Source organism: Falco rusticolus, chromosome W (assembly GCF_015220075.1).
Source record: "Falco rusticolus isolate bFalRus1 chromosome W, bFalRus1.pri, whole genome shotgun sequence".
In the NCBI taxonomy this organism is placed as follows: domain Eukaryota; kingdom Metazoa; phylum Chordata; class Aves; order Falconiformes; family Falconidae; genus Falco; species Falco rusticolus.
Window position 1 is genome coordinate 21,371,195 of NC_051209.1, and position 17,325 is coordinate 21,388,519.

The window sequence follows — 17,325 nt, forward strand, 5'->3', positions numbered from 1 at the left end:
GCCATGAATTTCAAACTGAGTCAAGTTAACTCCTTCCATGTATTTCTACAATAACTGGGAAATCAGTGACATGAAATGCATCTTTATTTTTCCAGATGTATATTTAACTGTACTGAATGGTTTTAAAATAATAAAAAATTACTGGCTTTGTCCTATTAATAAATATATTTTAAGGAGAATTATCTGATTCTTGCACAACACAGGAAGCTCTGGCTCTAGACAATATCACTGTTTGGCATAATCTTTACTGTTTGACATTGCAAATGGCTTATTATGGCCTTAGTCATGACAAACATGAGGAGTTTGGCACTTCTCATGATTTGGACTTGATGTCATTACTTGTGCTTCAGGTTTCCAGTCCAGGGAGATGCAGGGGTGAATAAAGTCCCAGATAAAAGACTAAAAACTGTAAGCATCAAAAAGGACAGGTGCCCATATACAGAAACAAACTTGGAAAAGACCCATGAGAATTAATGGATAGAAATTTGGACATCAATCTGCAGTGTGGTTGTACTGAGTCTGGCTTGGATGGAGTTAAACTTTCCCCATAGCAGCCCATATAGTGCTGTGCTTTGTAGCTAGAACAGTGTTGATACACCAGTGCTTTGGCTATTGTTGAGCAATAATCATACACCATGAAGGCTGTCTCTCCACCCCCCCACCCCCCCCACCCCCCGCCAAAGGCCAATAGGCTGAGGGTGGACAAGATATTGGGAGGGGATATAGCCAGGACAGCTGACCCAAACTGAAACAAAGGGCTATTCCATACCATATGATGTGCTCAGCAATAAAAGCTAAGAGAAAGGGGAGGGAGGAGGGGCTTTTATTATTCAGGTGTTTGTCTTCTGGACCATCCCCTACATGTACTGAGGTCCTACTTCCCAGGAAAAGGCTGGACATCAGCTGCTAATGGGAAGGAGAGAATAACATATTTTTGTTTTCCTTTGCTTCTACATGCAGCCTTTGCTTTTCTTTATTAAACTGTCTATCTTGACCCATGAGTTTTTCATTGTATTTTCACCTGTCCTGCTGAGGAGGGGGAATGAGAGAATGGCAGCCAGCCGGGGTGGTTATCACCTCCCATAGCCTGTGATTTTACACCTGAACAGGCAAGTAATCCTGGTAAATTGATATGCCACCTGATACAAGGGTGCTTTCTCTACCCCAATAACACCCAGCTGCTCCTAGTACTGTACTGGGGCTTGGTCTGTGCCTACTGAACTATGGTTCAGTACTATCAGAGGACTGTGGTTAAGATAGGGACCCAAACCACCTCTGAGAATGCCATCATTGAGCACGACGTAAATGGTATGGAATAAGGGGTGGATACTGTCCTGATTTTGGCTGGGAGAGCGTCAATTTTCTTCTTAGTAGCTGGTACAGTGCTGTTTTTTGGATTAGTATAAGAATTATGTTGATAACACACTGATGTTTTCGTTGTTGCTAAGTAGTGCTTACTCTAAACCAAGGACTTCTCAAGTTTCCCATGCTCTGCTAGTGAGCAGATGCACAAGAAACTGGGAGGGAGCAGAGCCAGGACAGCTAACCCAGACTAACCAAAGGGATATTTCATACCATAGAACATAATTCTGAGTATATAAACTGGGGGGAGTTGGCCATGAGCTACTGATCGCTGCTGGGGGACTGGCTGGGCATCAGTGGTAAGCAATTGTATTGTGCATCACTTGTTTTTTTTCCCTTGGGTTTTATTCCTCTATCTCCTTCTCCTCTCCATTATTATAATTGTTGTTAGTTTTGTTATTAATATTATTATAAATGTATTTTAATTATTAAACTGTTCTTATCTCAACCCATAGGTTTTACCTTTTTCCGATTTCCCCCCCATCCTGCTGGGGGTAGGGGGGAGTAAGCAAGCAGCTGTGTGGTACTTAGTTGCCAGCTAGGGTTAAACCACAACAGAAGGTAAGGAAGTCCAACAACTGGGAGCCCTTGCTAGAAACCAGGGAATTGAGAGAGGAATTGGAAAAGAGACAACAATTCATGCTATCTGGAGGTGGGTCCTGTCAAGTGTGAGGGCAAGATATCCATTCAAGGAAGGTCTTGTGAACTACCAAGTGACGTGGACTACCATGGATGAAGGCATCCAGTGCCTGAGAGAATTAGTGGTGCTGGAAGTCATCTACAGTGACATGACCTAGACAATGACAAGGTCTCCAAAGTTTCAGATGATATCCTGTGTATATGGGCCATGTGGAGGAAGGTGGTCCGAAATGCCCCAGCGTCATATTCCAACAGCTTGGCAACAATGTATTATCCAGACTTGGATATACCAACTGTGGGGAGAGCATCTTCATGGCTCCATGATTTTGAAGAAAATCTCTGTACCTCCTTGTCCCCATATGCTGGTACCTCAGCTGTCAGGGGTGCCCCAATGGAGCCAGTCCACTCCTGCTCCAGTCAGAGAGAAAGAGAGCCCCAGGCATATGCCATGTGGTACTCTCTGGTTCTTCCTGCATGACCAAGGAGAGGACATGAGGAAGTGGGATGGTGAGCTCACCTTTAAGCTGGAAGCCTGTGTATGCCAACTGAGGGGAAAGACAGCTGCTAAGGGGCCACCCAAGAAGGCTGTCAGTTCAGTTGTTTTTGAGAAGGTAGAAGGCAATCCACAATCTCCCAGACACAGAAGAACTGAAATCTCCTCCCTTGATCCTGGTGAGGGGACTTCTTGTCTGGCATTGCAAGGGTGAGACAGTGAATGCTCCAACCAGGAACAGGAATAGAGGTTCCCTGCCTTCGGCCAGGAGGAGGAAACAGGTGACTAGGCATACTGGATTGTGTGGATTCGATGGCCTAGCACATCAGACCCACAGAAGTATAAGGCTATTGTGATTGAGTTATGGCAGCCAGGAAATAACACAACACAAACAAAATAGCAAGCAGCAAAAAAGCTTCCCTTTATTTGTTTCTCCAGGTTTTTATACCCTTTCTCCAGCTTTTCTGATTGGTTGTCCTTACAGCTAGCATGCTCACCAACAACTATTGATTGGCTAAGATGTGCGGGTTTCCTGTTTTCGGCCAGCTGCTGACACCCCGCATCTGGCTCTAGCCTTGCTTCATATCCTGTTTTCTCTCTTTCTTCCTTCCTGTCTCCGAGTTCACTTGGTCAAGATCGCGGCTCGCTCTCTTTAAAGACACAGCTCTATCCCATCGTTGAAGCCTGAGCTGCCAGCAGCCCAGTCTAATCCCTTATATCCCTCATAAGGATGAAGTATAAAAAAAGTATAAAAATAAGGATATTTTTACTTGGAGAAATCCAGTGATGTCCTTTATTTTCTAGGAGAAAGATCACAGCATGGGGTACATACACACTAAGGGATTGGCCCAGTGTCAGTTTTTGAGACCTTTTGATCAGTTATAGTTGCAGCTACTGCTCCCAGGCAAGCAGGTCACCCTTTGCTTACTTCATCCAATGGTTTGGAGAAGTATCTGTTTTGCTGACTGACTGGATACCAATCAAAAATTAATTCCAAATCAAATATAAAATGAATGCAGTTTATTATATTACAATACAATAAAGGAAAAATAGCATGCAATATGATAAAAGGAAACCGTACTAGTTATTATGCAAAATATGGTAGAAGAGCAATAGGAGTGAAGCATCAAATCATTACTGCAAAGTGTTACAGAGACTAAGAAAAGGATACATCACCAATTACCTCCTTAACATCATCCAGGCCCACACTTTGGCTGGGAAGCCTCATTGCAGCTGGTAACTGGGAAAATTCCTACGAAGTGCATCCACCTGTAGGTGAGGCTTCTGGCCCACTCCCAGAGCTTGCCTGCCTTTATACTCGGTGAAAAACAAAAAGAGTTTAAACACCTAGTGTATGTAAACTTTTAAATTTATGCTAAGTGCAGGCGTGCACTATCTCATGATTCGTAAGGTTCACATGTGCCAGGGGTGCTGGCCAGATGCCCGAGCATGGTAGAGTTTACCGTCATGACACAGCTGCGCACAATATTTATTGTCTGGATGGTCGTGCTCATATCTTGCTTTTTCAGAGGGCTCAGGACAAACACCACCTGCTCATTAAAGTTGTCCTTGAGCTCCCTGAGCTCACTGTCCAAGTTAAAAGATTCCTAACTAAAGACAAAGACTTTTTCATAAGCAGTAATCAATTTAATAAATTTTCACCACAGTATCCCACTGGTCTTTTCCAGCTTCCTAACTGCTGTGTAAGCACTTCCAATGCTACTTGTTGTCTTTCATGCACATACAATTGAAATGGCTTCTGCAAATTCGGGAGTCCCAATGTGGGAGCTTCTGTTACCTTTCTCTTTATTTCATCAAAAACCTTTCAGCATTCTGGAGTCCATTCGAACACTGTTTCTGGTCCTTTTGTAGCAGCATATAAAGGTTTGGCTATCAAGCCAAAATTTGGAATCCAGAGCCAACACACTATCCAGCCATTCCTAGAAACCCTCACAATTGTTTCTTTGAAGTGGGAGCAGCATTCTGCATATTGCCTCTATCCTGTCAGCACTCAGCTTTTCTCTGGCCTCTCATTGTTGCAGATTGTCTTAAAGTTTTACTGAATCTTTCTATATTTTGTGTTTGTTTGAGAAATAGTTAGCTATAGGAACAACTTGATTTTAAGAAGTTAACCTCCATGTTAGCTATGCTGCTTGTTATATGATGTTAGCACTTATTAACCAATGATGTATGGGTTGCTGTGCTGCTTGTTATCCGAGATTGTGTTACTTGAAGTCCCTATTCTATAGACCATAGTAACCTTAGTCCTTACTCTCTAGACCATAACCAAAGCACCTGGGTTCTGTTGTGTATAGTATGAGTTATTGGACAGCTTGGCAAGGCAGATGTCCAGCCATCCAATTTGGCAACAAAACTTACTTTTAAGGTGTCCTGAAGTGAACTACCTTCATTATAATACTAAAAAACACACCCACAGGTCAAGATGACCCTTGCCCAGGTGAAGACCCTTCCTCTGCACAAGCGTAGTAAAAGAAGACACAGCAGATATTATAATTATATGCAAATTTCTAACCAACTGGGAGTGTACGACCTTGTAATTTTTGTGTATAAATGTAACAGTAAAATCTGCATAGGTGTGCTTGATTTGTGGAGATTCCACTGAGCACCCAGCGTTGCAATAGAGTGCCTGCTTCTTAATACTACATTGGTGTTAAGTTTTATTCCCGATTTCGGTGACAAGGGGGAGGTGATCTTTTATGATACTCTGTGTGGTTTATGTGAGAAACCACAGGCGCTCCAGAGGCTGAAACAATTAATTTTATTGTAAACTTCCCTAATCTGTGTCAGGAGGAACAAAAGTCTTGGCAAGTTCTTATTCCTATGAAAAATTCAAAGTAGAGAGAGAGACAGAGAGAAATGAAAGAAAGAAGTAGAAAAACCAGAAAGATAGGATCACTGCTCTTGGATACAGCGATGTCTCCTTGGTTAGCAAGTTGAACTCCTCTCAGCCAGCAAGTCTGGGGTCCAGAGTAGCAGAGTGCCCACATGGCTGAAGAGAGGTTGCCTTTTATAGAGTTGGATTCTCTTGGGATCCTCCCACAGGTGGAGACTCATTTGCATGCTTGCACATGATTTGTAGCAGTTCTAGAATGTTCCAGATGGTGGTGGGGGTGTCTGGTCCTTGATGGGCATGCATCATGTTATATAACATTGTCTCTAGGCGGTTTTGCCCAGGGAGTTGTCTCCAGGGCAGCCAATACAGGAAACTATCCCCCACTTTCATGGAGCATGACCACCTGTTCTGTCTCCACAACATCTGCCCAGGCAAAGACAAACTGCTCACCACAGACAACCGTCTAAAATCAGTCTCTCAAGTAAAAGTCTCCTTCAGTTCCTTCCATCTTTTGAGTTGTTTTGAGACAAAAATAAAGACTCTTGGCTATCACAGCTCCTCCTCATCTTGATTCATTCCTAATATAACTCAATTCCTTGGAATTTCATCTGATACCAATTTACCCTTTTGTCTGCAGTACTGATGTTGAACTGGTAACTGAAGATAGAAGCTAGGATTTACCTACTCAGTACTCATAACTGTTCTGGTAACATTATTATTATCTGGAAAGATGGTGGGATAACTTGAGTGCTGAAATGGATGGTTACAAACTTCAGAAGGGATAGGCAAGAAAGGAGAGGCGGTGGGGTAGCTCTGTATGTTAGGGAGTGTTTCGACTGCCTAGAGCTTAATGATGGTAACAACAAGGTTGAATGTTTATGGGTAAAGATCAGAAGGAAGGCCAACAATGTGGATATCCTGGTGGGAGTTTGTTATAGACCACCCAACCGGGATGAAGAGGCAGATGAAACATTCTAGAAGCAACTGGGACAAGTCTCATGATCGCTAGCCCTCATTCATGTGGGAGACTTCAACCTACCAGATGTCCACTGGAAATACAACACAGCAGAAAGAAAACAGTCTAGAGGGTTCCTGGAGTATGTGGAAGATAACTCCCTGACACAACTGGTGAGTAAGCCAACCAGGGGACGTGCCCCACTGGACCTCCTGTTTATAAACAGGGAAGGACTGGTGGGTGAAGTGGTGGTCAGAGGACATTTTGGCCATAGTGATCACAAAAAGATAGTTTTTAATTCTCAGAGAAATAAGGAGGCAGGTCAGAAGAACCACTACCTTGGACTTCCAGAGGGCTGACTTTGGCCTGTTTAAGAGCCTGGTTGACAGAGTCCCTTGGGAGGCAGTCTTGAAGAGCCAAGGGTTCCAGGAAGGCTGGACATTCTTCAAGAAGGAAGTCTTAAAGGCACAGGAGCAGGCTGTCCCCATGTGCCAAAAGACGAGCTGCCAGGGAAGAAGACCAGCCTGGCTGAACAGAGAGCTTTGGCTGGAACTCAGGGGGGAAAAAGGAGAGTTTACCACCTTTGGAAGAAGCGGTAGGCAATACAGGAGGACTATAAGAATATCGTGAAGTTATGCAGGGTGAAGATTAGAGAGGTGAAAGCCCAGCTGGAACTCAGGACGGCCACTGCCATAAAAGATAAAAAAAATATTTTTACAAATACATTAGAAATAAAAGGAGGGCCAAGGATAATCTCCATCATTTATTGGATGTGGGAGGGAACATTGCCACAAAGGCTGAGGAAAAGGCCGGGGTATTTAATGCCTTCTTTGCCTCAGTCTTTAATAGTAAGACCAGTTACCCTCAGGATACTCAGGCCCCTAAGCTGTAAGACAGGGATGGGGAGTGGAATAAAGTTCCCACAGTTCAGGAGGAAACGGTTAGTGATCTGCTGCTCCACTTAGACAGGCATAAGCCTATGGGGCCAGACGGGATCCACTCAAGGGTAATGAGAGAGCTGGTGGAGGAGCTCTTCAAGCCGCTCTCCATCATTTATCAACAGTCCTGGCTAACCAGGAAGGTCCCAGAAAACTGGAGGTTAATCAATATGACACCCATGTACAAGAAGGGCAGGAAGGAGGATCCGGGGTACTACAGGCCTGTCAGCCTGACCTCAGTGCCGGGGAAGGTTATGGAGCAGATCATCTTAGGCACAATCACGTGGCACATGCAGGACAACTGGAGGACTAGGCCCAGCCAGCATGGATTTATGAAAGGCAAGCCCTGCTTAAGAAACCCGATCTCCTTCTAAACAAGATGACCTGCCTAGTTGATGAGGGAAAGACTGTGGATATTGTCTACCTGGACCTTAATGAAGCCTTTGACACTGTCTCCCACAGCATTCTCCTGGAGAAACTAGCTGCTCATGGCTTGGACAAGTGTACTCTACACTGGGTAAAAAGCTGGCTGGCTGGCTGAGCCGAAAGAGTGGTGGTGAATGGAGATATATCTAGCTGGTGGCCAGTCACAAGTGGTGTTCCCCAGGGCTCAGTATTGGGGCCAGTTCTGTTTAATATCTTTATTGACAATCTGTATGAGGGCATTGAGTGCACCCTCAGGAAATTTGCAGATGACACCAAGTTGGTGGGGGGAATGTTGATCTGCTTGAAAGCAGGAAGGCTCTACAGAAGGATCTGGACAGACTGGATTGATGGGCCAAGGCCAATTGTATTAGGTTCAACAAGGAAAAGTGCCAGGTCCTGCATTTGGGTCACAACAACCCCATGCAGTGCTACAGTCTTGGGGAAGAGTGTCTGGAAAGCTGTCTGGTAGTAAAGGACCTGGGGGTGCTGCTTGACAGCCAGCTGAACATGAGCCAGAAATGTGCCCAGGTGGCCAAGAAGGCCAATAGCATCCTGGCTTATATCAGAAATAGTTTGGCCAGCAGGACAAGGGAAGTGTTTGTCCCCCTGTACTTGTCACAGGTGAGGCCACACCTCGAATACTGTTTTCCGTTTTGGGTCCCTCACTTCAAGAGTGATGTAGAGGTGCTGGAACATGTCCAGTGAAGGACAAAGAAGCTGGTGAAGGGTCTGGAGCACAAGTCTTATGAGGAGCAGCTGAGGGAACTGGGATTGTTTAGTCTAGAGAGGAGGAGAGCCTGGGAGACCTTATTGCTCTCTATAACTACCTGAAAGGAGGTTGTAGGCAGTTGGGGGCAGGTCTCTTCTCCCAAATGACAAGCAACAGGACAAGAGGAAATGGCCTTAAGGTATGCCAAGGGAGATTTAGATTGGATTAGGAAAAATTTCTTCACTGAAAGGGTGGTCAAGCATGCATAGATGTGGTGCTTAAGGACATGGTTTAGTGATGGACTTGGCAGTTCTGGGTTAAACGGTTGGACTTGATGATCTTAAAGGCCTTTTCCAACCTAAATGATTCTATGATTTTTTGATTCTATTGTTTTGTTTCTAGTAATTTCTTACACATCTTCAAGAATGCTGCTGCTTAAATGTTTCCATATGTACACGTCCCTATTCCTACCCTGCTACTCTCTACTAACACTGTTAATAATCATAAAAAACCAGAAAATTTTCATATTTGAAATTATTTGTGAAATTAATTTACCTTCTCAATAGCCTTTGTCAGCAAAGGGAGGGACTCCTAAACTGAAGTAAGGGAATGCCTGCTTGGGTCTCATGGAATGGTTTATTCATATCACTGCTAAAAATAAGCTTAACTTCTTACACACTGAAAAGGGTGTGTGATTTCTGGAGAGTTTTCTGCAGTGGACAGCTTTTCAAAGTAGTGAGGTGGGCTGTACTTAGGTGTAAATTTTCACTTCTCCTTTCACACCTCTCCATTGCAAACCTGCTCAAAACAGGAGGTCCATAGAACCAGATGCAGAGACTGCAAATTATGCTGTAAGAGACAGAAGTCTTCCTGCCTTGCTGCCATGGGGTATGATCCAAGAGTCAGTGATCTGTGGGTAGTTTTTAGAGGTTTAGACCGTAGTTGAGTTTTGTTGTGCTAGTTTTGTCTGGGATAGAGTTAATTTTCTTCACAGTAGCTAGCATGGGGCTATGTTTTGGATTTGTGCTGAAAACAGTGCTAATGATACAGGGATCTTTTAGTTATTACTGAGCAGTGCTTACACAGTCAAGGCCTTTTCTGTTTCTCACACCACCCCACCAGCGAGTTTGCTGGGGGTGCACAAGAAGTTGGGAGGGGATAAAACTGGGACAGCTGACCCCAACTGACCAAAGGGATATTCCATACCGTATGGCATCATGCTCAGCATATAAAGCTGGGGGAAGACGGAGGAAAAGGGGGGGACACATGTGGAGTGATGGTGTTTTGTCTTCCCAAGTAACCGTTACACATGACAGAGCCCTGCTTTCCTGGAGATGGCTGAACACCTGCCTGCCAATGGGAAGTAGTGAATGAATTCCTTGGTTTTTTTGCTTGTGTTGCACAGCTTTTGCTTTACCCATTAAAGTGTCTTTATTTCAACCCATGAGTTTTCTCACTTTTCTGATTCTCTCCCAATCCCACTGTGAGGGGAATGAGTGAGCAGCTGTGTGGTGATTAGTGGCTGGCTGGGGTTAAACAACAACAGTTGTTTGTCAGAAGATGAGGTTCTGCTTTGCACGTGGAAAACAGCATGTTCATATGTTAGTAAGATGACTGCTCCATAATTCTAGATAATTCTAGATAATCCAAATCCTTCGAGTTTATTTTACATTTATAATGCTTTTGTTGACCATTTTTCACCTCTTCCTTATGTCAGCAAGACATACTTTCAGAGTACACAGCACCAACAGTTCACTTTTGTTTTCTGTACAGATCATCCATTTATTGCAATAAATTTTATATTTGAAAAACAATTACAAATCTTTAAACTACAGGACTGATAAAGATACCTAACAATATTCTTAATTACTCTTATTTATTGTATTTTATTTTATTTTTTTCAAACATAAGTATTCAGTATAGGTATATTGGCTTACTATCTCAGTTTCTTCAGTGAAAAAAAAGATGATTATGGTCTCATTGGGAATTATTAATATTATCCCTGACTACTGAGTGTTCAGAATGATTTACATAATCTCTGGATGACAGGATAAAAATGAAATTGAACATATGACTTTCTTAATATGATATATTTTTATTTTAGAGTATTGAAGTTATTTGTGTTCAAGGACATTACTGTGGCTTAAAATTTGTATTTTTATATAATTGACTACAAATGTACTATATTACTTCTAAAAATAGTAATTAAAAAAATTTCTTCTATAATCTACCAACAACGATCATGGAAATAATATCTGAAGAAGTTAGAACATTGCAAAATACCAGAAAGTAACTGTTGCATTTCATAAATAATAGCTATTACAGACATGCAAGGTTTGTGCAAGACATGTCTATACGCCAGAGGAGCAAGACAGGGCCTAGACTCACAAAGGTGGGGAGGTGCCTGTGCACTTTTTGCCTTTGTGGATATGGTACTAGGTGGACAAAACCACAAAGAGTCCGGGCTACAGAAACAAATTACTGTGCAGTAAGGCAAGAAGTGGATTTAGGATCTATTATGTCTCTGCCCTCAAACACAGTTAAAAAAAAAAAAAGGTGAAGAGAAAAATAACTGGAAAGCCACTGCACATCTTTTTGACCTGGTAAGCTGCTTAAATTGTGCAAACTTCCACCGTTGGATTAGATCTAATTTCTTACCACACTTTGCATTAGATCCAGAACTCAGATGACAGTACCTTTAGTATGTTTTATCTCTTCTACTTGAGAAGTCTCTTCCCCTTGCATACAATGGGAAACTGTAAGGAACCAATATAATGATAATTGCTTTAAACATTGCTTAGTGCACAAACTCAAGTGGAACTGGTGCAAAAAGTGGTTCTGCTCAAATTGGAGAGGAACTGAAACGAGCTGTTGCTGCAAAGTGAGCTGCTGTTGCCTAACTTGGTAACCACGAGTTGGTACAGGATGTAACAGCTGTAGGTCTTGTGAAGGCAAGATCTATCTAGAGCTTCCTGGAAGAAACTTCTGCAGTAATGTAAAGCAACTGCTCATGTGTACAGCAGGAGCTGCCTAAAACTTTTGGGGGTGTTCACCCTTCACGATCACTGATGAGGACCCCTTGTGACCACCAATCACACATTGACCTTGCACAGACACAGACAACACCTGCCCTTGCTTTGTACGTAAATGAGGAGGCATCCTCTCGAGAGCATAAAACCTGAATCAATGAAAGCTCAGGTGGGACTCCCACCACCAAGACATCTAGGGTGAAGAGGACCAATGGGACACTGCTGGATACATGGGTGGTCATATCTCTTCCCCCTCCCCCCCCCTTTCTTTTTATTGAATAGTGACCATATCTAAGTAAAAACATGTGGGACGGGACTTGCTTATCCAGTTAAAGTAATTGTCATTGAGCTATCATATCTAACCACATGCTTTGTATTTTCTATGAATAAATCATAAACCTGGTTGGTTGGTGTCATTTCACCTTAATTCAGTCCAAGGGTATCACGAACTTGGTTGTTGGTCCCAAGGGAAGGGAAATCATCCTAAATGACTCCTTTCAGGTTGTGACAGAAACCAACATTAGAAGAAACATTTAGTGGTTGGGGTTTTTTCTTTAGTAGTATCACAGAATGGACTTATCATTGTTTGCCCATCTGCCTTCTTATAAAATAGCACATATAAGTACTGTGAGAGACCATATCTCAAACTGTCTCAAAGCTTGTTAGCTGAGCTCCTGCAGGACTTAACAGTTGCGAACAAATAAGGAGACAACAGCTGTCTGACATCAGTTTTTGGCCAGAGTCAAGGAAAGGCTGTGCCGCTGTAAGAGATGTGCCTAGACATCGACGATCACCCCTACCTACAAAGTAATCGCATGTGCCCCATGGAGGAATGTGGTAAGTGCTGTTGTCTGGGAGACAACCCCCCTGAACACCCTATAGAAGACTGTGCCACCAAACAATAAGGGGTGATCCAGAGACCCCCATCACCTATGTGAACGGAGACTACAGACCAATGGGACGCCGTTGGATCCATAGTGGTGACTATCTCTTGCAACTCTGTCCCGACTGCTTGCTAGATTTCCTTCTTTCCTATCTTTCCCTCTTTCCTATAGCTAGTTTCTTACCACAACATGTGAACGTTTTGTTTATATAAGCACACAATAAATTTCCTTAATTAGTGGCATTTGACCTCATTTGTATTTTAATCTCACTCTGGGTATAACAAAGAATCTCCCTGGCTCAGGTCTTTCTGGACCGGAACAAGTACTCAGAATTACTGGTGGTGTAAACTGAAAACAGTTCCTGGAGGGGAGAATTGGAACCAGTGTTTTCCACCCAGGATCACTATAGCCGTAGCAGGTGCTCCCTGGCTGCTTTTATTTACTGCATTTGGGACTGTGGGCAACTCAGATCCAGAGTCCACAACACTGAGAAATGACTTTTCCTCCAAAGTTCTGCTTTTCAGACTAAGAATTGACCTGAAGTCTTCCAGAAGTCACCTCTTTTATGACTTTGGCTCCCAGTCCTGACAGTCTTTGTGCAACAAAACACTTGAATATGCTAATATTATCTCTTCCCAATGTGTTGAGAAGTTCTTTGGTCTCTCTGGCTTTCACATATTGAAAACATCTACAACCACTTGACTTTGTAAGAGCTGTTAAGTACAAAATTCCACAAAAGGAATTAAGTTCTATACCTCTGTTTCAAAATTAGTCATGGGAAAGAATCAATTGTTCAATATCTAATTACATATGGATTTATAAGGAAATATATTATTGTATTCTTGACTAGGAAGGGCCTTTGGTGAGGTTAGTGGAGTAGTTGGAAAAGTTGAGATAAACCACATGCTGTTTTGAACTTCATTTTGTAGCAGCTTGCATAACCCTAAGAATCCAGCAGGTGGGTCTTACAGAAATAAATAGTTTTAAACGGTATAAAAAATTATAGAACATTAAACAGTGCTTTTGCTGATAGAACACTAACATTAAACTGAACAAATATAGAATTATTTTAAAAATTGAGCTATTACAGAATAGAGGCTTGATATCTTCCTGTTGAGACAGAAACTCATTTTTTTATGAATCTATCTTGGGAGAGGGTAAAGGAGTGGCAGGACTGCTTAAGTAGAAATAGAAGCCAAGGTCCACAACAGGCTGCTTCAGCCTCTTTCTACTGTGCTTTTCTCCTTAGTTGGGCTCTAACAACTAACATGGCAGTGTATTAGCATTGGTAAATCTAATTGTAAGGGCTCTGTGAGGGAGTGAGTGTTGTAGGGAAATGTAATCAAATGCTCAACAAACTCTAATCTCTTTGTGGCATTAATACACAGTGAGAAGTGGGCTTAAATATCCACCACAAATGTGAATGTCATTCTATTCAAGTATCCTGGGCCTCCATGGAGACATACACCCAAAGGATACTAGAAAGATCTCAACTACCTTTAACAAGGGCTAGTTTTGATGCAACAACCTCTGTGTAACTGTCTTCATTTACATTTCAAAGACAGGTAATAACTAAAGAAAAAAGCAAAGTGTGGTATTATACTTACCTTACTGAATAGCTTATAAGTTTCTCCCATCTTTTCATCTGCTAGACAGATGTTACTCATTATAAAGTACAGTTCAACCATCTTCTCACTAAAGTCCTCATAAGCATCTGCTTTTCCTTTTAAGAAGTCTTTCACTGGAGTGTAGGCCTACTAGAAAGAGAAAGATGCAACATATCACATGCAAATATACTTATTAAATATATCAATTTTTAGGAGGCTTTTTTGAAGTCTTGATTTGTGCATGCTCAGTGCACTGCAGTTCTCCCAGATGTTCCCAGAGATGGGGTACTTTTGTCAAGCTGCATGTGGGAAAATTACTTTGGGGGGGAATTAGAGAAAACTGGGACCTAATAGAAGCACAGTATTACAGAAAGATTTTTGGGGTAAAATACAGCTATTGCTTTCAGGATGGTTGGCATGCACAGAATCTACTTTACTACAGCTCCCTAAGCAACACACCCTGCGATCTCAGCACCTGCTGATAGGAGTATCAGAGGGTAAAGCAGAGTGGAGACACCACAGACAGGTTCTGTCGTGCTCCCTGCAGGAATGGTAACTTGTTGGTACCACACAGCTGATAAGCTGCATAGCAGTCATCACATGAAGAATATATGAGATGTCCACTGCTGAGCCAACCACTGTGGCGAAATTACTACTCTGTCACAAACTTGTATTTTGTATAATAAAAATCTCCAGCTGAAGTTCATTTTGTATAAGTCTCCAGAGATTCGAGTAGTTGTGATAAGGGATTTGACTCAGTGATGCTGTCAGCAGAGGTCCCTGAATAGGTTGGTTGAATCACCCTCTGATACAGTGGGCTGTCAAAACACAGGTAGCAGACAGGCTGGTTGGACCCAAGGGTCTCATCTTTCTTGGGAAACTGACAGGCTGATCAAATAGAAATGGTTTGAGGAAATCCTCCTTCTTAACATGACACTTATGAATAATCTTTAACTGTGAACAAACTCTCTTTCTCTCTCCCCTTTAGATATAACCTGTTGTCCAAGTTTGAGACTAGGAATAGATCCAGCTGCACCTAAACTGTGAGAATTTAGAAAGCAAGGGAGTCTACTCTAAACCTCATGATTCGATGGGAGTATCTCCTTTACTCTTTTATAACTTTGATCTTTATAAACTGTTTCCAACTCTATTCTGACTTGATTTCAACTTGATTTATCTCTGTGCATTTACTCCATGTAATAAGTAATAGAGTGAACCTTGCTATTGAATCTTGTGCAGTCGTATTTCCACAAATTTATATTAAACCTATTTCACTTAAACTCTTTGGTGGTAATTCTTTAAGTGACTTGACCTAACCACTCCTTTTGTGACACTGGTTCACGCTAGAAGCTGTGTTGAGCCCTTGCTGTTCTAGGCAACTCTCTGCCTTGGGAAGGTGGAGGTATGGCTCTGTGCCAGTGGACCAGTCAAGTAAGAAGAAACCCCACCAGAAATAGCACATCAGAAGACCAAGCAAAGCCATAAACACAAAAGCTAATTAGAAAAGAAGTTTTCATGCAGGCTGCTGCTCTATCCCAGCCAAAACCAGGACAGTATCCACCCCTTATGCCATACCATGTATGTCATGCTTCACTTTCCAATACACTGTCGCCTTTCCCTTCCCTCTTTCTTTCTCTCTCTCTCTCCCCCCATAATAAGTAAAAACAACATGTCCTGGTTTCAGCTGGGATAGAGTTAATTTTCTTCTTAGTAGCTGGTGCAATGCTGTGTTTTGGATTTGATATAAAAATAATGTTGATAACATACTGATGTTTTTAGTTGTTGCTAGGTAATGTTTATACTTAGTCAAGGACTTTTCAGTTTCTCAGGCCTTGCCAGCCAGAGGGCTGGAGGGGCACGAGAAACTGGGAGGAGACACAGCCAGGACAGCTGACCCAAACTAGCCAAAGGAATATTCCATACCATAGAATGTCACACTGGGTATATAAACTGGGGGGAGTTGGCTGAGGCCTGCGAATCACTGCTGGGGGACTGGCTGGGCATTGGTCAGCAGCAGGTGGTGAGCAATTGTTTGTGCATCACTTGTTTTGTTTTCTCCCTTCCCCTTGGATTTTATTCTTCTCCCCTTCTCCCTCCTTTTCATTACATATATTATTATTATTCATATTATTACTATTATTACTATTATAAGTTTTCCCCCTATTTTATTTTAATTATTATATTGTTCTTATCTTTTTCCTGATTCTCCTCTCCATCCCTGGGGAGGGGGGGGGGAGCGAGCAAGCATCTGTGTGGTACTTCGTTACTGGCTGGGGTTAAACCATGACAGTCCTTTTTGGCACCTAATGTAGGGCAGAAGGGTTGAGATAAAGACAGGTCTGACTAGCGTGTGATAAAACAAAATTGTTATGTGTTCTTTGTATTGGTTAAATAATCACTGGCCACAACATCATTGTCTTTGCTGTCAAAGTTGCTGCCCATGATGTCAGGGTTGCATTATGTACTTTACTTGCAGTATGTGTTCCCTGTGGTGCTGTTAATCGTCCTTGGTGTCTGCGTTAAAGTTATCATTGTGTTGTACTTTATAATGCTGGTTTATGATATAATAGACTATAGGCCATGAAACTAATCCGGTCTGTGTACTCAGTATTGCCGTCGCCCTTGTTCTTCGGGTGCCCTCTGGCGGGAATTATTGATAATTGCACCATTGGCTTTTTCGGAGAGCCAATCACGAAATTTATCTTCCTACACCTTCCCCTTCTCTTCTAGGCCAATTACAGAAGCGTTTAAGGCCTTTGAAAACTTTGAGTATCCTTGAAATATTGAGACCAGCATATTGGTGGCCCTGATTCTGTTGCTGGGAACACTGAATGTGCTGCAAACTTTGTTGAGAATTAAGCAACTAGCTGCAGCTAGTCCGACCCCTGCAACAAGCACTGCAGCTACTCAAACCCCAGCAACAGGCATTGCAGGTATTCCAACCACCACGACAAGCACCGCAGGCACTCAAACCCTAACTGCTGATAAGTACTGCAGGCACTCAAATCCTAACTGCCGCGACAAGCGCTACAGCCATTCAAAACCCACGGATAGGTACTGTGGCTACTCCAACCACTGCAACAAGCACTGCAGCTACTCAAACTTTGATGATAGGCACCGTGGCTACTCAAAATGCAGCAAGTGCACTACTCCAGCCCCCATGACGAGTGATGCAGAGGACCAATCTGTGTCTGTATCAGTCACTCCTATACAGAAAAAGTAGTGGACATGGAAAACACCTCATTTAGTAAAGGAAGATTAAGCAGGGACATCACAGGAACAGAAGGAAGAGGCAGAACAAGAGGTAACCACTAGATCCCTACCCCTGAATGAGCTGCAGATTATGCAATAAGATTTTGCCTGTCATCCAGGTGAGCACATTGTCACCTGGTTGCTTTGATGCTGGATAACAGGGCTAATAGTTTGGAA